Source organism: Mauremys mutica, chromosome 13 (assembly GCF_020497125.1).
Source record: "Mauremys mutica isolate MM-2020 ecotype Southern chromosome 13, ASM2049712v1, whole genome shotgun sequence".
Classification (NCBI taxonomy): domain Eukaryota; kingdom Metazoa; phylum Chordata; order Testudines; family Geoemydidae; genus Mauremys; species Mauremys mutica.
Window position 1 is genome coordinate 47,204,071 of NC_059084.1, and position 21,043 is coordinate 47,225,113.

Genomic DNA, 21,043 nt, shown 5'->3' on the forward strand with positions numbered 1-21,043 from the left:
TGCAAACAATAACTTTGCTCTAGTTACCCATCTAAAGGACTCCATGCCTTATAACAGGTGACGGTTCTTCCATCTGGCCCCCAGCTGGGCAGGAGCCAGGGCCTTTATTGAGGGCTTCCCTACCCAGAATCCTTTGCAGAGATGGGAAGTCCCGCCCATTCTCTCTGGATGATTGACAGTTTGTCTAGCCAATCAGCTCTCTTTCCCTCGCTCCTGGTTGTATAAGGGTTGCAGGCCCATTGCAATCTGCAAGCTTTTTTGGCCTGGGGGAGAAGAGGGAAAGGTCTGTCCTTTAGGAGGTTTGATGTATCTAGTACAGGGGGGAGCCTTAATTTTGCTTCTAGTTTCTAGATGTTGCTAGAATATATGTAACAATGAGGTGAGCGTACTCAGAGAGTGGGGATTTCCCAAGGGCTTGATGCTCAAATTCCCATGGGGGCTGGGTGCCCAGGGTCTTTTCTTTACAGGGGAAATGGACTGGATATAGCTCTCCAGGTGTAATTTAGTTATTCTGGAAAAACTCTTCCATGGGGCTACTCTAGTATGGAGTAAAAGTGACAGTGTGAGAAGAGGAAATAGAGCGGGGAGCTATTCTGAATAACTCAATGATATTGGAATAGCGATTCTGCTCAATTTCCCTCATTGTCTTAGCTTCTCTTGCCAAACCCAGCTGAAATGAACAAGTGAGGGGTTAATGAAAGACTCCTGTTGAAAGGAGACAGTTTATCCTGTTGGGTAGATCATTGCAGTAGGAAGCAGCAGACTAGCGTTCTGTTCCCAGCACTGGGTGACCTTGGCCAAGTCACTTCTTTTTTCACACCTCAGTTTGCCCATCTGTGAAATGGGAATAATGATGATGATCTCCTTTACAAAGTGCCTTGTGATTGACTGAGGCAGGAACTGAGCACTGGTAGTAGTAGTCGTGTTTGGGATAGCCCTTAAATAAGGGTGTTAAACCACTGATTTCTCTCACAAGGGCATCTGGCCTGCTTTCGTCAGACTTTGCTAAGCCGCGGTGGCACGCTGTCTTGCTACGTGGCTTGTGCTCAGACCCTGCAGGAAGTTTTTGTACGGGAGTGCATCACTGTGCTGCTATATTGTCCCCACGGTGCTAAACACCAGAGCTAAAACTCAACCCTGAGCTGGACTTTCTGCTAGATACAGTGACATCTAGTGCAATGTTTGCAGACAGGGACCGCTGGCCTGGTCCATCTGTCTCTAACAAGCAGCTGCTTGAGGAGAAGGTAGTTTATTATTTCTGTTACCATGGCGCCTCAGAGCCCCAGTCATGGGACAGGACTCCATTGTGCAAGGTACTGTACAAGCACCGATCACGGACAGCTGCCGCCCCAAAGAGGTGACAGTGTACGTAGATTTGGAAGGATTTGATTTTCATTGGTAAATGTCAGTTTCACTGTGCACACAAAAACCAACCAAAAAAAATCTCCATCGATACTAATTGAAATGTACAGACAGGCCAAGTAGGAAAAAGGCTGCTTGAGAATTTAGTAGAGTTTGATTGAAGGGTATTTCCTGTGTATAGATTGACATGCGATGCTGATCATTTGCGTTTGAACAATGATAAAGCTTTCACTTTTTGAATCTCAGCATCTACTGTCATGAAACGACTAAAACAGTGCTTCAACCCTATAATTTTGCACAACCATGAACACTGAAATCAATAAATATCTAGAACATTGCTTAAAAATAAGCATCCGTTGAAATTATAAATAAAAATCATTTTTTGCCAAGCTTAAACAGAAGTCTGAGACAAAAGACAATAGATGCAAACCGACAGGACTGCAAGGTTTTTCACCTTCCTCTTCAGTGTGGGGGATCATTTGCCTGCTTAGATCACCTGGTCATATCTCACCTCATGAATTTCCTGCCGCTGGAGGAGGCTCGGGCACCGTGGCAGTTGGGTCTCTGGTGGTCTTTGCCTGGGACGCCTAGTTGAGTCTCCTGAGAACTGAAATGCTTTGGTCTAACTAATGTCTAATCTAGGGATATGTAGGTGAAATGTAATGGGATGGGATGGTTCCTTCTGGCCTGAAACCCTGAGACAATATTGGTCAGCGTGATAAGCAGTAGTCTCAGCACTGCCTCGAGAGATGGGGGTACAATTCCTGACATCTCTATAGACTCCGTCTGAGCCCTTGGGAAAGTTCCATAGGCTTGTATCTTTGAAAGCCTGTAGGGTTTTGATGCCTTGTTCCATCAGTAAAAATCCCACCTTCGATCTCTCCTTTTCTCAGTGTTGGGATTCCCTCCAAGACCTCTTTCCACTCGGCTTCCCAACAACTCAGCCTTGGTCACTCGGGTTTCTTTGTCTGGCACACAGCAGTGCTATGCACAGTTGATCCAACTCAAATGCAGGGAGGTTAGCTGCTGGGTGTATCACAGCTCAAACGTTACCCCAAAACCCTCTCCCTTGTCCACGTTACACATCTCATGGCATTCACTATATGTTGCATCACACATTTGGATGCCTCGGTTACTTTGCAGGAGCCAATCCCTGTGCAGCATGCACTGTCCACTCACTGTCCATGTTTTGACTTCCTCATTATTCCTAAGTTATTTTGTCCTTGGTTATCCAGTTAATAGGAAATGGTTCCCTGGGTGTTCTCCCTCTTATCTTAGCTGGCTCAGACATTCTGTCTTCTTAGCCTTTTGACTTATTTATGTATCTTATTTAGCACAAATTTGCTGTTTTCAACCTGATGATTCATTTTACTCCTTAATTCTATCTTCCAAAATATGAGGCCTCCTTTCGTGTGTTAATTACTCGGCTCAGGCCAGGTCTCCCATCTGACCACTGCATACGACAGGTGATCTTTCTGGTCTTACAGCTGCCCCCCATCCTGCCCTGTGTCCGTAAGCTCTGTGGGGCGGGGACTGTCTCTCACTGAGCGTCTCTGCTGTGCCCAGCACAACGGGGCCCTGCTCTGTAGGGTTTGCCATAATACACACAACACACACACAGGGGGAAATCCGGGTCCCCCGGAAGTCAATGGCAAGATTCCCATTCACTTCTAAGGGGCCAAGATGTCACCCTTAGGATGGGGTTTGCACACGTGCCGAAGGGTGCGAGGGGTTCACCTCCCACAGAAAGTCCATGGGATATGGCTGCATAATTGCCAGAGGGCTCCTTTGAAACCCCTAAGGGCTTGGTGTGAATTCACCTCCTTTTGCAAAAGATGGAGTAAGGGTGGAACATATTCTTCAAACCCTTTGTCATTTCTCTCTGGGCTGCTTTCTGGAAATTTACCCCCAGCCACAAATCCACTTGTCGCGTCCTTCGCACGCTGGGGGAAACAGAAGGGGAACAGACTTCCTCTCTTAGAGAATTTACACACCAAGAAACAGAGACACCGGTTCCAGCTCTGCTTGCTGCCCGGAAATGGCATTTGCGATGCTTAACTGACTGCATGGTGCTCAATAACTCCAGAAGCCGAGCTCCTCAAAGCACAGTGAGACAGAGCAGTGTGTGGCTGGATGGACAGTGAGAGCGGCGTGCCTTTGGGGAAGGCTAGATAATGAGTGAGTGACAGGGGTGAGTGTATGGGGGTAGATTGATAGAGATAGATTGAGAGGCTTTGTGTATGGGATGGATAGACAGATACATGGGGTGTACGGGGATGGATAGATAGATAGGTAGGTAGGTAGATAGATAGAGGGGGTGGATGGGGAGAGAGAGAGAGAGAGAGAGTGGATGGGGATAGATAGATTGAGGGGATGGATGGAGATAGATAGATAGAGAGGGTAGATGAGGTTAGATAGAGGGGGTGGATGGGGATAGGTAGACAGATGCAGGGGGTGGATGGGGATGGATGGATGGCTAGATACAGATAGATTGATAGATTTAATGGACGGAGGAGATACCAGCAGAATTTTTCACACTAGGTTATTTTACAAACGGCTTCTCTCTGTGGACTTGCTCACTGGGGACCAACATTTTGGATTTAAAGCCATTTTGGCTGGGAGCCGACGCCAGCGGCTGCTGCCTGTGGCTCGTGGATTTCAGGTCTGTATACCCAGCTATGTGGGCATCTAGAGTGAATCCCAGAGGGCAACTGTGGCCTCTCTTCATGGATCTGGTGGCTCCCTGCTGTGGGTGGTTCTGTCGCTTTGCTCTCCTCTGTGTGGCTGTGACTGTAGATTTTCCCAGCAGTGTAAGAGGCAGCAAATGACATGTAACTACCCTGTAGTGGCCACCCAGGGCTTGTTCCAGTTGTTCATACACTGGACTAGCTGCAGTGGTGGTTTTACTCTGAACACGGCTGGGATATTCAAAGGAGCTTTATAAGCATGCTGAAAACATATGTCAGAAGTAGGTAGGGTGTTAGGTGAGAGCCTTTCTGGATTGTGTTAATAGACACCTGAGGTCTGTGTCTACAACCCTTACAAGGCAGATCTGTCTGTCTCCACAAAGCCTTGTCTGTCTTTCTCTCCAGCCATCCTCCCATAAAGCTGTCTCTCTCTATACTCCCTTCCTCCTCCCCCACTTGAGGAATAAGGTACTAGAGTCAACATTAGCAAAAGAGCCCGAAATAAGCGGAATAACCAGAATCCATGCCCCATTCCCAGTCAGTCCCTGTTACATTAAGTACTTCACAAGGTGGCGTTCCCTCCAACAGTGGGAGGGCTTAAGTGGGGATTGTTGTAAGAGACTGATGGGAAACCTCAGCCTTAGTTGTTGACTCCAACTATAACTTTGCCAGAAGTTGCTCCCCCATGTTTTTGTAGCTCAGATGAAGCACACTCCTGGTGGTCTGGGGTTTCCAAAAGTAGGTAAAGAACCTTAGATACCTAAATCCCACTGAAATTCAACTGAAGTTGGTCTTCTAAATGCCTCTGGTTCCTTGAAATAGCTCCCAATTAGCCTTCTCTAAACAGAAATTATACCAGCAAGGAAAGGTGCATTGTCATGGATTTTTCAGAACCAGACTTTGAAATGGTTTGGTTGGTGGAAATATAATAATAATGTGGCCTCTGGAAAGAGAAACTCTACCCGCAAGGAAAAATCTTTACAACATGAATAATGAACTATGTTCCCATGGGAGCTGGGTGTTGCAATCCCTAGACAGCTTTGAAAATGTCACTGTTTATTTTTGCTGCAGAGGATGCTAATGAGAACATGTGCATATTTTTTTATTAGTTGAGTGATCTTGAAGGAGAATCAGTGTCCTATCTGTACCAGTGACTGTGGAAAGAAATGAGATTGGGTGGGATGGGTCAGTGCAAGATTTCCAATAACACTGAAGATTCTCAATCCTTTGGCAGAAGCTTTGGGATGTCAGACCTCTGATTCCAAATGCCAGCAGCAACCTAATTAGTTAAGGTATCCCTCCCCCCACTGGTATTTGAATGGATGTAAATCACTGTGCCCCCGTAGTTCCCACAATGGTACAGACCCAGACCAGAACGTCTGCTTCAGTTTCATACCACAAACCTGCACCCTGGGGGAAAGTAAGAACTGTGGCGAAAGGGACAGAGACGTTTCAACCTTCCGTTGGCTTTGCGAGGCATTTGAAGTGTTCTTTACAAAATTCAAAGAGAGGTAGGTTCATACAGAGGCAGAGGGATGGAGGGATGGATGGACAGGGGTGTGTGTATGAGGATGGATGGATAGATAATGCAGGGTTTGCCATGTACAACTTGATTGCAATATAATGATAAAATACAAAGTGGTTGTGCCATTAAGGTGCATCTAAAAAGATCCACTGGATTCTAGAATGATCTCAGCTCAGAGCTCACTTACCTGTAGGTTTTGCTCAAAGTATTATTCTTTCAGTATCTGTAGCAATCTCATCATCTTCCTCCTCTAATGGCTCCATCTTCCCCAGGCAAACCAGATCTTTCGGGCTTTAACTCCACCTGCTTGGGTGAGAGGCTTGACAGACACTAAAGACAGTGAGATTTTTGTAATGGCCTTAGTCACAGTGGGATCCAGGTTGTCACAGTGTTACACGCCTCTACACAAACCTCTGCGGGGTAGCTGGAAACTGTTGAGAGACGGCTAGAGTGGGGGAGGAGACACAGAAACTCATTGAGAAAATGGGTGCAAGGGTAACAGCTAAATGTTATTTTAATATTTATCATCCTTGAATGGATCGATAAGAAAGAGAGAGATGTGGTGGTGGATGAGCACAGATGGATGGATAGATAGAGGGGTGAGTATATGGACGTATGGATGGATGAATTCAGGGGTGTGTATGGGGATGGATGGATGGATGGATAGACAGAGGGGTTTGTATGGGAATGGATGGATAGATGAATAGACAGAGGGGTGAGTATGTGGCTGGCTGGCTGGATAGACAGAGGGGTGAGTATGGGGATGGACGTATGGATGGATGAATTGAGGGGTGTGTATGGGGATGGATGGATGGATGGATAAACAGAGGGGTGTGTATGGGGATGGATGGCTGGATGGATAGTCAGAGGGGTGTGTATGGGGATGGCTGGATGGATAAACAGAGGGGTGTGTATGGGGATGGATGGATGGATAGACAGAGGGGTGTGTATGGGGATGGATGGATGGATAGATAATGCAGGGTGTGCCATGTATAACTTGATTGCAATATAATGATCAAATACAAAGTGGTTGTGCCATTAACCTGCATCTAGAAACTTCCACTGGATTCTAGCATAGAATGATCTCAGCTCAGAGCTCGCTTACCTGTAGGTTTTGCTTGAAGCATTATTCTTTCAGTATCTGTAGCAATCTCATCATCTTTCTCCTCTAATGGCTCCATCTTCCCCACAGTGAACCAGATCTGTGGGTTTTTAACTCCACCTGCTTGGGTGAGAGGTTTGATGGGGAGTAAGGACAGTGAGATTTGTGTAACAGCATTAGTCACAGTGGTACCCCAGGGTAGTCACAGTGTTACACGCCTCTACACAAACCTCGGTGGGTAACGAGAAGCTGTTGGGAGACAGCTAGAGTGGGCAGTGGGGGTGGGGACACAGACTCATTAAGAAAATGCATTCGAGGGTAACAGCTAAATGATATTGTAAAATTTATCATCCTCGAAAGGAGAGAGAGTGAAATGTGGTGGTGGGTGGGGACAGGTAGAATGGTGTGTATGGGGATGGATTGATCGATGTTTCTGAGGACAGATAAACAGAGATATATTGTGGAAGAATGGCTAGATAGATAAGGTATCTACTCCAGGTGGATGGATAGATGGGGGTGGGAGTATGAAAAGAAGATAGATCAATAGAAGTGTGTGAGATGATATATCATAACTGTGTCTTTATCTATATGTGTGGACGGATGGATAGATAGGTGGGTGCATAGGGATGGATAGATATATGGATATATGTGTGAAGATGGATGGATGTGACTAGGGATACAGAGACAATATAATTGGTTTGTTGAACAATCCCATTACCAATTAAAGTGCATTTTTGCCACAGTGACCTTAAGAGGAAAACCTTAAAATATCCACTACATGGGTTATATCTGTGGAGGAAGAGACCGGGGAGTCATTCATAGTTATCTTCTTCCACTGAAGCTGCTGGAAGTGAGGTTCACTTGAGTCTGCTTGTATCTATAATGATACCTTATGTGTGTAGCTGACCTCCCCACCCCCACCACAGTATCTGAGCGTCTCCCACGCCCTGTACCCCAGTGAGGTAGGGCCGTGTATTATCCCCATTTTGTAGCCTGGGAACTGAGTCACTGAGATTAAATGACATGTCTGAGGTCACTGAGGGTATCTGTGAATAAGCAGGAAAGGGGATTCCTGGTCTCCCAAGGTCCAGCCCTGATCACTGGACCAGCCTTTCTCTCCAGAGAAGGTGAAAATGTTCAGGCTGTCCCTAGCAGCTCAGGAACAGATCCCATGTTCGTGGCTGGAGCAGGAGGTCAATGGCTAAGTATGAACAGGATAAGTGGACGAAATAGCGAGCTAGGATTCTCGGTGCATAACTGTCACTCCAGGGAGGTTTCTGCTATGGAGTTAGTTACTGTGGAAACCCCAGTTGCTATAACCTCACAGTGATACAACCCCGCACCAAATCTCATCAGCGCCTCGTCTACAGCCTGGGCAAGTTGTCCTAAGAGATGTTGAGCTTTAATAGTATCCTTGAGCCTGGGTTTTTTTGGGGCATTTTTTGGTCCTGGTTCTTTATGATTTTACTCAGAATTCATGCTCTGGCCGAGGAGATTAATTCCAAGAGGAGCAGGATACGAAGACAGCCCCACAATAGTCTACTGCCCCCCAGGGCCAGACTCTGATACCCGGAGGCATAAGCAAGACCTTGGCATCTACACCACAGCTGGGCTAGTGGGCAGAGCACTGGTCTGGATCACTGGATGATTCCCTGTTCTGTCCATTCCCTCCGGGGCACCTCGCTTTGGCCACTGGCGGGAGATGGGACACTGGGCTGGATGGTCCCTTGGTCTGACCCAGTCTGGCTGCTCTTATGTTCTTACTGGTCTGTAGCCTAGTCCAGCTCTGCAACTGATCTTCCATGTGACCTTGAGCAAATCACTTCACTTCTCTTTCCCCTCCCCCCTCTGGTCTGTCTTGTCTCATTAAACTGCAGGCATGTCAGGACAGGGATCGTGTCTTGCTGTGTGTTTGTACAGCACCTAGCATCAGGGCAGGTGGGTCACGTGTCCGTCTCCCTCCCCACCCCCTGATTTGCTGCTTGGCTTGTACTGAGCATGCTCACACGGCCATGCTCGGTATCACGGCTGAAATGGGCTGCCCTGACTCGCCTCCCCCCACCCCTGCACTATGGGCAGGCGCAGGTCGTCTCAGCCTAGCACAGTGCAGTAATGCAAATAGTGAGGGGTGATTGCTGAGCTCTGTTAAATTCAGTGCTAGTTTATACCATCTGAAGACCAGAGTTCAGATTCCGATGCTTTTCCTTGTGCCGATTAGTACCTTGGGCCGGGCTTTTCTTTCGCGGGAGCTGGCGGCCTTTAGAAAAGTCTGAGTTCATCCGTGCTTTTTGCGGAGTTGCCAGCACGTTGTCAGGGAGTTGCCAGGTTATTGTCAGGGTATCTCTCACTGTGGTATTGTCATTATAATGTCACCATCTACTACTACAGTAGCTGCAGCACAGTGATTCATGCCTATACCAAAACGTCCAGTGAATGGGAACATTTGCCCAAGCTAATGAGCTTGAGAGTAATTAGTGTACTACGTGGCCCAACAGGTAAGGAACATGCTGAAATAAATTTGTCAGTCTCTAAGGTGCTACAAGTACTCCTGTTCTTTTTGCAAACATCAATTAGTTTTTTTTTTAAAACAAAGTCACTTTTTGTTTTTGTTTCAAACTCAGGAAACTAGGGGTCAGATTGCCAAGGTCTTTCGGCACCCAAAGATGTAAAGAGCTGCCTAGTAGAATTCACAAAAAGACCTAAGCCGGTTAGGCACCTAACTCATTGAGCTCAATAAATACCCCTCACTCCTCATAGTTTTCTGGAATTGTTTGCATCTATGATTTATCTTCCCCAGTTTCTATGTTTTCCAGGGATCCACTTATATTTTATTTGACAAGAGCATTTCAGAAGAGATAAATTTTGTACTCAATGGAGAAAGTATATTTAAAAAAAAATGAAGTTGCTTCTGATCAAAATGTTTCCAAAATGCCGTTTTTCTAGGTCTGACTTGCTGGCATAGCTGCGACCATACGGAGGTTTTTGATATGGTGTTTGTCATTGTGATAACTCCAGCTACCACCTAGCACGGTGATGTGTGCCAATACCAAATGTCCGTTCCCACTGGTACGTAGGAGGTGATCACGTCTAACGGGAATTGTACGTCAAGATTCCTTGAGCAGCTTTCAAACGCTCATCCTACTGTTCCCACGATGGAAAGTATGTGTCTTTTATCTGATATGAATACAGACGTGGTATTTGTTAGGGGGTATATCACTGTGATAGTAGCTCCCGCTATAGTAGTATGCACAGTGATACACAGCCCTGCAAAATCTTCCTCATCTCTTCCAATAACTGCAATCAGATAATTATTAGGATCACTCATCCTTCCAGTCCTGCAAACAGGATAATAGACAGGAGACAAACTGCTAATCCCTTTAAAAAATATTGAATTAGGAATATAGGGTGATGGGATGTTTAAAACTAGAATAGAATAGAGGAAAGTGGAGTGGAATAGAATAAAACACTGGAAAGGAGACTAGACTAGACTAGAATGTTTACACACAGGAATTGCTAGAATGGGTCAGACCAGTGGTCCATCTAGTACCCCTTTAAAAATATTTCAGGCTGTGATGAACCTCCCCCGCAAAAGTGACAACTCCCCCCATGCCGTGCCACCCTTACTTCTGCATTGCTGCTGGCAGCAGTACTGCCTTCAGAGCTGGGTGCCCGGCCAGCAGCCACTGCTCTTGCAACCCCCCCTACAAGAGTCTTGTGATTTCCTTTTGGGCTGGGATCTCCAGTTTGAGAAACTCTGTTGTCACACAACCTCCTGTCTTGTGGCCAGTTCCAGACAATGCAGAGGGAGGTGCAAGAACTGCCCTCTAGTGGGCACTTTGGGATAACCTTGACATGGGCTTGCATCAGTTAGAAGTTGGCTCATGCCCTGACAGAGACGGGTTTATGTCCTCTGCAAAATCCTTTCTCCCTCCATACTTACTCTTGTAATTCGGTGTGTTCTCCTTATCGTTACAAATATCCCTTCTCTTATCGAATCCTGATGAGCTCTTGTCCTCACTGATACTCTGTGACAGAGTTCCATGGGTCAAATGTGTAGAAGGCACCTTGTTTCATCAGTTTTAAAATTGCTGAATTTCAGTTGGATTTGAAAATCCCCTTGTTCGTGCTTTGAGGCAGTATGAACAGAAGTGTTTCATCTACCTTTTCTCTAGAGTTTATTGGTTTGCAGCCCTCTGAAGTCCATTCTGATTCAACTTCTCTGTAATATAAACAGCCCCAGGGAGTATTTGCAAAAGTTGCTTAGGATTGTAAGTCACGCTGAGTTTCTAGGAAACTTGTGCTGCACAGTCATGTAGCAATTTTTGAAAGTCACACCCCTAATCTTTATCAGCTGGGATTTTTAAAAGAGCCTAAGGTATTTAGGCACCCAATTTCCCATGGGAGTTGAGCACCTAACTCCTTTAAGAACTTTGAAAATCCCGGTCTATTTTTCTTTCTCTAATCTTTTTTTTTTTTAAGAAAAGTTTGGATAGATTTAGTCATGTCAAAATCTGACCTGAAATGGATGACATTCTTATATTCTTCCTCTTACCCTGGCTATAGCCAAAGATTGGATCTCAAAGATCTAGAGTTCAAAGGTGTGAATTCAAATCCTGGTTGAGTCATGGTATTCTGTTCTCTGGGCTGGTATTTCCAAAGAAGCATGAAGGTGTTTTTTCCTCGGAAACTCCCACTCCTACTTTCCAGCCAGGTTTTAACATCCAGGTGTCATGAAGAGTCTCTTAGGTCCCCTTCTGAAACCAGATATCCCTAAATAGATATGCCGTTTAACATGGTTTTCCTTGGTTCCATGGTTTTCTGTTGCATTTGCATTAGCACCTCTATGGCCCTGTGTGGTTTTTGACATGAAGTGCGTCACTGTGGTAGCTCCCGTAGTAATTACACTGTGATACACTCCCACACAAAATCATCTACGGCCAAGATTCTTCCATAGGTCTTAGCAGCTTGGGCAAATGTTAAAAAAGGTGGAAACTCTTAACAGCATCTCTGAAGTATCCACCCTATTTTGCGTTGTTAATGATGAGGTTCAGCGTGATGAATATTATTACTCTAAGGTAGCAGCCAAACCATGCTAGGATCTTTCTAGACATTCAGGAAGGATCTCAAATACTATTCTATTGTAGTCTTGTCCAGTGTATTCTAGTCTTGTCTATTTATTCTAGCCTAGTCTATTATGGTTGACCTTAGTATAGGATATTATATTCTACTCTAATCTATTATAGTTGCTTTAATATAGTCTATTTTATTGTAGCCTAATCTACTCTAGTCCAGCCTACAGTAGAATCCCTATTTTTTAAAACTAATTAGGGACCGAGAACTTCCTAAAACCGAACATCTCAAAGTGACGGTAGATACGGTGCATCAGTTGTAGTATGGTGCACGGCAGTGCTTTCTTCTTCTTCAAACCACTGTGAAGCGATTTCCAGTGAATTGAAGGCATCTGAATGCGAAGGGATGTCGACTTGTTTGCCATCAACTTCTTTCACCGCACACACACACATTAGAAAAAATAGCTCATATAACTGATCGTTTGTAAGACTGATTTTTGTAAAATCAAGGTTCTACTGAATTATAGTCTACTCTAGTATATTCTAGTTTGTTCTAACATACGCTAGTATAATCTGTTGTATTCTGTTTGAGTCTAGAGTTGTCTACTCTAACCTCTTCAGGTCTTTTTACCACGCCCTTCACAGTGGTATCTGAGTCTAAGAACAGAGAGACAAGTAAATAGATTTTAGGGGAAGAGGGACACAGAGAAGGAACTGTGTATAGAAGTCAAGTCAGTTGACTGTAGGGTGTTCAAAGGATTTCAGACTTTCAGAGGATTTAAGGTATTTGCAAGTAGTTTTGAGGCTAAATCCCATTGAAAATTGTTGTCTTCTCCTTCAGTGAGGACTGTGTCTCTGACTCCCTTGGGAGGCTTTGAAATTCTCAATATCTGACTCTTCGGAATGAATATTGGTGAGCCAGAAAAATGTCTTTCTCAGCCCTGGGTCTGGCTTACTGAGGTGAGGGCTAGGACATCCAGAACTTTGCTGTGGGATCTGTGGTGGCTACTCCCTTCTCCCGGGTAGTATTATGTGGTGGTGTCTGTAGCTGGTTCTTGGGAGGGCCCCTGGTGAGTGCCAGTGGGGTTTGCTATCTTAGCCCAGTTGAGTGTCTCCAAACTTCACTGCTCCAGGAGTAGATGGGACCGGTTGGATTTGGGACAGACCACTTGAAAAGAGAGAGAATGAGGATTATAAAAAGGAAGAACCCCAGGCATAGCGCAGCGCTCTCCCCCAGAAGCACCCACCTTGTGTGAGAGCCACATCCCAGCCAGAGGTGACACGTTTGCTTCTGGGTTATCAGCCTTTTCGGTGCCAGCAACAGCAAAGATTTTGTGGTGCTGCAGAGACCCTGAGACTCAGAGTTGCCCATGGAGCCTGTGGGGTAGCGGGGGGGGGGGGGAATGGAAGGAGGGAGATAATGGAGGGGCGGGTATTTGAATAGGGAGCCTGTAGAGGGTATTTGCATAAAGGGTCCAGGATCAGACTTCTGGCCCGCTCAGTGACCAGTGCCAGATCCTTCATAAATTCACGGAGCACACGTCCATCAATGACTATTAGCCAGGCTGGGCAGGGATGGTGTCTCTAGCCTCTGTTTGCCAGAAGCTGGGAATGGGCGACTGGGGATGGATCACTTGATGATTCCCTGTTCTGTTCATTCCCTCTGGGGCACCTGGCATTGGCCACTGTCGGTAGGGATGTTTCTGTTCACTGTGTAGATACTTATAGATGGTGATCAAGTCACCCTTCACCGCCTCTTCGTTAAGCTAAATAAATTAAGCTCCTTGAGTCTTTCACTGTAAGGCAAGTTTTCTAATCCTTGAATCATTCTTGTGGCTCTAAGATGAGGTTTTACTGTGCATTGAACGGCAGAACTTGTGTGTAAAGTAAATGAGCTAATGGCTCCAGGACAGGACCTTCTAACCTGATGACTAGATCTACCACACAGCTGTTTCCAGGACTCTGTGAGGCACGGTCAAGAGATCAAAGCTGGGGAAGTTTAAGGCTCTGAGTCCAGAATTATGTACTGTGTTTTCAGAGTCGCGAGAGTGTCTAGGTTTTTGACAGGAGATGTGTCACTGTGGGAGCTACCGCTCCACCTAGCACTGTGCTACAGAGCAGTATGAAATCCCTGTCCCCCGCGTGTGAACTGGTGTGAAGATCTGAGCAGATTCCATGTCATCTGACTTCTCATCACCATCGCTAATGTGCTTCAGGTTTTTGACAGGGGATTTTTCACTGTGGTAGCTACTCCCCCAGTATCACTGTGATACACAGTCATACAAAATCCCCCTGTCTCAGGGGAATGGATGTTGGTGTGATGGGAAAATGTTTCAAAGGCAGCTTCCTTGCCTCTGCACTGGAGTGGGAGCCAGGTGAGCTGGGTTGAAGTCATGGCTCTATTACACACTTCTTGCACCAGTGTAGGTAAGTCTCTAGGACCTGACCTCCAGCCAGCTGGAGCTAATAGAAACACTCCCCTGGATTTCAATGGATTTTGGCTCAGGTCCTTAATCCCTCAGGCCAGATTGACAAAAGTTTTGTAGATGCCTACTGGTGCAATGGGAATTATAAAGGCACCTAAGCATGTTGGGTGCCCAAATCCCATTGATTTAGGGTTAGTACCTGATTCTCATAGGTCCCCTCAAAAAATCCTGGGGATAGAGATATTTCAGAAGAAGTCAGAGGCGTATGCTTCCATATTTATTTTCTCACTTGGGAGCAATTATTGCGGTGATAGAAACATGTGTGAGAACTCTCCTTGCCCGGTATTTTCATGCAGTTTCTAACAGGGTCTAGGTTTTTGCTAGGCGATTTGTCACTGTGGTAGCTATCCCATCTAGCACCGTGCTACTCAGCTGTACAAAATCCTTGGCCAGCCAATAGCAATGAATGTTAGTGTGACCAAATATTTTTGGAGCATGCCCTTTGTTGAGCTCCACATCGCTGCTGAAATGACTGTGTTTTTGATAGAGGACTATTCACTGTGGTATCCACTGCCCAGTAGGACACAGTGTTACAGAGCCATACAAAAATCTTTTTGGTCTTATCAGTGAATCCATGTGGAAAATACAGCTTGAGGTCATTCATCCCTCTAATTGTGAAGAGCCGCATATGTCAGAAAGGTGAATGGAGAATTTCTTCAAGCTCAAATCATTTTATTCTTTGTCGGACATTCACGGCGAGCCTTACATTCTGCAGCGAAGGGTGGCCGAAAGATGGGGAAATAGATAGATTCCATCCATCAGAGAAGATTCACTGAGCTTTGAGATTTGATCCTCGATCTTTCTATGACTCCACTTCTCCATCTGCAGAAAGGATGGTCCAGTGCTTATGACCCGATCCTGGGACTTTGGGAGATCCCAGTCTGATTCCCTGTCCTGACACAGACTGCATATCTGACCTTGGGCAAGTTCACCTACCGTTAGACCTTTAAAGGTGTTTAGGTTTCTAAAGAGATAGGCATCCAATTCCTTCACATATTTGGCACTTAGTATCTCTTCCTTGGGTCTCCAGCTGTCTCACAGGGGGATAATGTGGATCAAAACATTAAAGATTATGAGGTACGTAGGTACTATGGTAGTAGGGCCATGTAAGTGGCTTAGATAGATATGTAAATGCATCTCCCCGTGAAATGGGGGGGGTCATTGTTCTCCTCTGTGTCTTTCTGTCCGTACTTCACAGGTGTGCTGAGAGTCTAAATTTATTCATGTTTGTCAGATGCCCAGACTCTGTGATGACAGGACCCCTGCTAGAGAGATTTCTTTGCATCGTTGCTCCTGGACACGGGTTTTTGTTCGGGGTTTTGTCACTGTGGGAGGTATACCCCACCCAGCACAGTGATACAGAACTGTACAAAAACCTCCTCCACAAAAAGCGGAACCATTCAACCCAGTCAATGCCTTTTTGCAGAGCTCTTCTACTAAGTTCCAAAGAATTGCATGTGGGAGAGGAGTCAATTAGTAATGTCCCCAAGATCAGATTGTTTTCTTTTCTGGTGGATATTCCCAATGAGAAGTAGATATTGCAGCAAAGGGTGTTGATATAAGACCCAGGCGTTGGGGTTGTGGGGGGGGGGGGAGAGAGAGAGAGACAGAGAGAGAAAGACCGAAGGGGGGATGTGGATGGGGGAAACTGACTTATATGTAAATATTCTGAAAAGAAAAACACCATTGAAACTCCCACAAGAAATCCAGAGTTAAGGTGAAACTTAAAAGAACCCAAACCTTTGACGGGATGGGAACTCACAGGGAAGGTGCCCAAGTTACCTTGAGTCTGGGTGGGATTTTCAAAAGAATTTAAGGAATTTCACAGAGCTAAAGTTCATGGCTGGGTAGCTTAGCATTCTAAGTCTTAGGGCCCATAATGATAGGGGTGAGTTTCAGCCTCAGTCCTCTCTAAAGTAATATGTAGTGGTCTCGCTAGCCATATGGGCTGGGAATTTCGAGGGGCAAGATCCACAAAGGAAAGGAGGAGGCTAAAGATGCAGCTAGGTGATCAGGTTCAGCACCTAACTCCCAAAGTTTGTGCCTGATTCCCCTTGGAAAATCCCAGTGTGGAAGAAGCACAGCTTGTTGTTACACACTTGAACATTTATTCCCTCCCCTGGGAGCTTCCCCCCCACTTTTTTTTTGCTGTGATGGAAAGTCTATGAGAATTTTCCTTGCCTGAATTCTTTGGGCTGCTACTAACCAGATCTAGGGTTTTTATGGGAGGAGTTGTCACGGTGGTAGCCATCCACCCATCCCCGCGATATCCGGTCAGACAAAATCCTCTGCCATCCAATGGCAATGAATTTGAAAATGTAGGAGTGTGCCCTCTGTTGGGCTCTGTAGCATAGCTTCTAAAATTATCAAGTTTTTGACAGAGGACTTTTCACTGTGATAGTTGCTACTCCATAGCACACAATGGTACAGAGCCATACAAAAATCTCTTCTATCTCATCTAACTTGGCCAATACAGTTTTGGATTGTTCAGCCATCTAGTTGTGAAGAGCTGCAGGTGTCGGAGAGGTGAATGGAGAATTTCTTCAAACTTGTATCATTTTCTTTTCATTTGGATATTCACAATGAGCCTTAACATTCTACAGTGACGGACAGAGGATATAAAAAGCGAGAAACATGAAGAAACAGGTAGATTTAATCCATTTGAAATAGAAAAATGCTGCATTTCTCCCTCCCCACCTCCTGTTTGTTGTTCTCAGGACAAAAAGGAGTCTGTTAAGGAGCCGAATATGTTTACCTTATAAAAAAGGATACCAGGTATTAAGGGCTCTTTAATCTAACACAGAAAGGCAGAAGAAGAACCAATGGCTTGAAGTTAAACCCTGACAAATTCAAGCTGGAACTAAGGCACTGGGTTTTTTAAAGTCAGGTTTATTAACCACTGAAACAAACTATCAAGAGAAGTGATGGACTCTCTGTCTCTTGAAGTCTTTGGATCAATCCTGAATGCCTTTCTAGAAAATATGCTTTAGTGAAACACATGTAATTGGCCTCAACACAGAAATAACTGGCTGAAATTTTATGGCCCATGTTTATAGAGGAGGTCAGACTGGGTGATCTAATTTATATTTTCTGGCCTTAATATCTCCAAAACTGGGAAAACACAGTTCTGATATTCTTAATGAGAATCAATCCAGGCTAGAATGTGTCCTACCCAGTTCTGGAGTGGTTGAGTAAACTGGGAAGTACTGGTATGGATAAAGAGTGACATTCTGGTCTAACAATTTTCAAGATGTCATTGGAGAAATTTCTTGTCCAGAACAGGGAAATCTCAGTAGGAGAGAGAAGCTTTATTTCTCGTTTCCATGGAAGAAGATTAGTAGGGGAATAAGAGAATTCTGAAGTGAACACAACAAAGACAGTTGGCAAGTTATTTTCCTTGGACTAGATTCTAAAGCCCTAACTCACTACTCATGGGGTTAGGGGCTAGTCAGAGTGTGGACAGCATGATCTCTCCTGATACCGGTAGAGAGGTGTATTTTATTGACTCTCAGAAGGCAGGACACAAGGCTGATGCATTCTCTTCAGAGGAAAGAAGAAAACAAAACTTAGAAAAACAGATCTGAAATATCTGATGAAAAGGGACACATTTTTCCCAAAACTTTTTCTGAAAACTTTTTTCCCTTCCTTTTTTTTGGACCAACTCTACTTAGAAATATAGGCTGAGATTCTTCAAAGCCTCTGCAGGATTAGAGGTCACATTTACAAAGAGTTTTAGGCACCAAAAGGTGCAGAGAGGTATCTAGTTGGATTTGCAAAAGTGCATAAGCAGGTTAGGTTCCTGACTCCCATTGGAAGCTCCTGTTCATTTCATTGAGAACCTGGCATCGAAATGTTTTAGATGGATTTGTAAATATCAGCCTTTGGCTCCGCCTGATGGAATACTAACCTAGCAGTCACCTGAAATTGGGCTGCTTTGCACAGCTGCCAGCAGAAGAAGGTTTTTATAATAGCTTTTGTCACCGTGGTAGCCACTGTCGTACACAGTGATGCATGCCCATACCAAATCTCTTGCCAAGATAGGAGATTTACACCACGACTGGAGACAGAACAGTAGTAGGAGACAAGAAGGCAATTCCTATATTTGAATTCAGCTGAGATCTTTTAGAACACTAGGACCAATGTGAGACAGCACTTCAGAAGGTATGTCTGCTTAAAATCTCTGACTCTTTGGAGAGGAGTGGAATGATTGGGTAGAGCACTGGATTTAGATTTGGGACACCTGGGTTCCATTCCCAACCTGTCATTGACCCCTTTCTGATCTTGGACAAATCACTTCACCTTTCGTGCCTCCATTCCCCTTGCATAGTTAGACTGGATTTTTCAAAGGAACATAGAGTGGAGTGAAGAGCCCAGATGGCTCTGAAATTTCAGGCTCCTTTGAAAACCCAGGTTTAGATTGCAATGAATGTTGGGGCAGGGACTATCTCTTCCTATGTTTATATACAGTGCCAAATACTATAGGACCAAGATCTAGGTTGGGACCTTTGGGTGCTACCAATATAATAATAACTAGGCACTGCTTTAATAATATCAATGAAATGGTCCCCCTGGGGTTTAAAATGATATAGCTTCATGGAAGTGCATGGAATGACACCAGCTGAGGCCCAATGCTCTTAAATCAAATGTTGAGCCTAATAGGAAGTTGTTCTGAGTCTGTCTTTTCTCACAGGAGTGCCAGTGTGCCTAGGTTTTTGATATGAGGTGTGTCATTGTGGAGCCCCAGCTGCCCAGTAACACAGTGATACACAACCGTACCAAATGTCCTTTACCTCATCTCTAGCTGGGCACTGCAACGTCTCTACTTTTTAGAGACGGATGCAAAGAATTGAAGCTATAGATAGAATCCATCTTTCTTTCTTTCTTTCTTTCTTTCTTTCTTTCTTTCTTTCTTCACTATTTCTGAGCCCACAAGCCAGAAAACTTTAGGAAGAAATAGCCCCCATGGGTATCATTCCACAGTCGTCCACTGGGGGCCACTCTTGCACCGCTCTCAGACACTGCTAGTGTTAGCTGTTGCTGGTGATGAATTACTAGACCTGACTGGCCTGGTAGCTCCTTCGTTCCTACACCTCAATATAATGATTATCTGGTATCTCCTCAGTTATCTGTGTGTTCAGCAAGACACGGTGATTGTCTTCTGTTCTGGTATCTGAGTGTCTCAAATGTTTCATCTCTGAGCTTTCAGCTTGATAAACGTAAATTATACTGACCTTAAAATAGTGACTTTAAGGGAAATTCACCTTCCTGTTTCCGCTCAGTTCTTCTTTCCCATTTCAAAGATTTCTGACTGTCGATGGTATTATAATCCAGCGGACAAAGGCAGGACCATTCAAAGGCTAGAGCAGCGGTTCTCAATCAGGGGTCGCTGCTTGTGTAGGGAAAGCCCCTGGCAGGCCGGGCTGGTGTATTTACCTGCCCCGTCCGCAGGTCCGGCCGATCGCGGCTCCCACTGGGCGCGGATCGCTGCTCCGGGCCAATGGGAGCTGCTGGAAGTGGTGGCCAGTAAGTCTCTCAGCCTGCGCCACTTCCAGAAGCTCCCATTGGCCCGGAGCAGCGATCTGCAGCCAGTGGGAGCCCGGACCTGCGGACGGGGCAGGTAAACACACCAGCCCGGCCCGACAGGGGCGTTCCCTGCACAAACACCGACCCCAGTTTGAGAACCGCTGGGCTAGAGGATGAAGCTAGACAACAAATGGAGACTAGCCATAAGGTGAAAATTTTTAACGAGGCGAATTAACCATTGAAAATAATTTTCCTGGGGACATGGTGGATTTTCTGTCACTTGCAATCTTTAAGTTAATGCTAGATAGTTTTCTAAATGGTGAATGGGAAAATCGGCATGTGCTGTGTGTGTGTTTATGCGTATGGGTGTGTTTCCTTATCTATGTATTTGTGTGTTTGTACATGTGCGCATGTGTTTATGTTTGTGTGCGTGTGTGTGTGTGTGTGTGTGTGTGTGTGTGTGTGTGGGAGGAAACTTCGTTGGCTGTGGTTGACATTATTAGCCAAGCATTGGCATTACTGGAGGAGCTGGATGAAATTGGGGTGTGCACTGTGTTTCTTTGTCTGTTGGAGACAGAAAGGGTGTTCCTTGTGGAATTTGGAGTCTGCCACAAAGAGTAATTAGTGCGGTAAGCTGATGTGAAGCGCCAGGATGGAGGATTGCCCTGCTTCTCATTTCTTTGTTTTCAGACTATTGAATTTCAAAGAAGTCTGAATTGGAAGTGAGTTGGAAGCCAAGTGCCTGCGCAGTTGTGCATTCACTTCCCTTTAAGGTTTGGGTGGTTGGGTGTGGCACTTCCACAAACTTAAATGACTTTTAAAGAAGAGTTTTGTGGTAGTACATGGGAAATACCCGTCACTCACCAAAGGGGCCTCTCAGAGCGGTTCCATATACTGAGAATGACCCACCCAGGGGCCTCCGTATAAAATGTGTCAGAGCTTAAGGTCATGTCCTGGAAAGCTGGAGTGAAATCCTGTCTCACATTCCTACAGAGCTAGGAGATGATGGGAGGCATGAGGCATTAAAGCCCCTGAGAAGCCCGCTTCCCCCTGTTGTGCCACTCCTGGCTCTTCTCTGTGTCACTGTGTCTCTGGTGCAGTAATAGGTGCCGGTGTCTGCAGCTGTCAGCGAGCAGAGCTGCAGGCAGACCTGGTTTTTGGAAGTGTCTCCAAAGATTGTGACTTGGCTTTGGAGAGAAGGGGCATAGTTTGTACCTCCACTATACGGATATAACCATCCATCCACCCCTGCCTTTGTGGACTGCAGATCCAGTGCCAGGGTGGGTATA

At 45.4% G+C, this 21,043-nt stretch overlaps 1 long non-coding RNA gene across 2 annotated transcripts in view; it reads left to right on the plus strand.

Moving 5' to 3' along the window:
* Window positions 1-3,414: 3,414 nt before the first annotated feature.
* LOC123348884 overlaps window positions 3,415-21,043 on the plus strand; it is a 28,304-nt gene continuing 10,675 nt past the window's right edge. Inside the window, exons 1-2 of one of the 2 annotated variants that reach the window (XR_006573274.1) lie at window positions 3,415-3,540; window positions 3,904-4,024. This is a non-coding gene — a long non-coding RNA (uncharacterized LOC123348884). Of the gene's footprint in view, window positions 3,554-3,903; window positions 4,025-21,043 lie in introns of both variants that reach the window. The other variant, XR_006573275.1, reaches the window with a different exon arrangement.